The 1,249-nt window shown below is 37.6% G+C and overlaps 1 protein-coding gene across 1 annotated transcript in view; it reads left to right on the top strand.

Moving 5' to 3' along the window:
* The window catches only part of vstm2la (V-set and transmembrane domain containing 2 like a), a 73,471-nt gene that overhangs the window by 17,833 nt on the left and 54,389 nt on the right, over positions 1–1,249 (top strand). The window lies entirely within an intron of this gene.

Below are 1,249 nucleotides of genomic sequence, written 5' to 3'. Positions count from 1 at the left end.
CTCAACTTTGCTGAAAACACTGACTATATTTTGAAGAACTGTTCTCAGAGACTCTACCTTTTAAGAAGACTTGGTGATCATGACCCAACTAATCTCTAGTTGGGTCACCCCTATGTCTTGAATTTTGGGGGGGAAAAATCATATATTATTTATCACTACCGAAGGGTTCAGTGAATGCGCATATGAAACTGGTAGGTTCGCTACCTCAAAAAAGGTTAAGAACCACAAGTGCTTTGAGTGGTCAAAATGATTGGATAAACTGCTATATAAGTTCAGTCCATTTAGCTTTGATATTTTTGTCCTTTATAAATAATATAATTTATCAATTAAATATTATTTGATGATTTCAAATACCTTTTCCCAGCACCACTCTGATATTTTCATACAGAACCATAAAATTAAAAAAGGATCCTTAAAGCTGAGAAGTGTTGGGATATTTCGTAGCTCCGAGGTGTACGTATGTCCCTCAGGTGAACTTGCACCTGCGTCCGGTAATGTAGCGCTGAGGGGCAACGCCTGGACAGAGAGGACTCGGTCTTGGAGCTTCATTGCTCTGAACATGACCAGGGGTGCAGTATATGGGGGAAAAGTGATGACAATTCTAGGGGCCCTGACCAACAGGGAGCCGTCCACAATTTAATTATTTATTTTTTGTTCATAGAAATAAAAAAACAAAAAACAGAGCCCTGTCAATTACAAAAATTATCAAATTGTATTTTCAAAGATTGTTTTTAGCAGTAAAAATTTAATGTTACCATCTCCCAGGCCAAAAAACACACATCCATATTTGCCCTGAACACACCCCCTGTCAGCATTAAATGGTTCGTTCCTGCTTGGAGCGCTTGAGAGTGACGTCAGTGAAAGACACGGACGATTGTGGCTGTTACTATGCTGCTAAGAAAAGTTATAAAATCGGGGTTTTTTTAAAAAAAGAGGGGGACTGTGTGAGATTATCAACCGCTTAGCATCATTAGCTAAGCTACAAACTACTGTTCACCTCCTTTTCACTAGCATTTAATGAATTAAGGAAAAGAATTACCAAGATATTCATATATTTAACTGTTTACCACTTAACAACAGATGAGTCAGTCAGCAGCAGCTCTAACCCACGTCCCTCCTGACCTTTCCTCTCCTGAGTGAAATTAAAGCTGCAGTATTTTATATAAATATTTTTTTTCACATATTTTTTAAAACTGTCATTATGTTGTGACAGTATGGTATGAGAGGTAATCTGTGAAAAATCTATTTC

This window comes from Poecilia reticulata, linkage group LG7, assembly GCF_000633615.1.
Source record: "Poecilia reticulata strain Guanapo linkage group LG7, Guppy_female_1.0+MT, whole genome shotgun sequence".
Lineage (NCBI taxonomy): Eukaryota > Metazoa > Chordata > Actinopteri > Cyprinodontiformes > Poeciliidae > Poecilia > Poecilia reticulata.
This window is presented reverse-complemented; position numbering and strand designations above follow the sequence as displayed.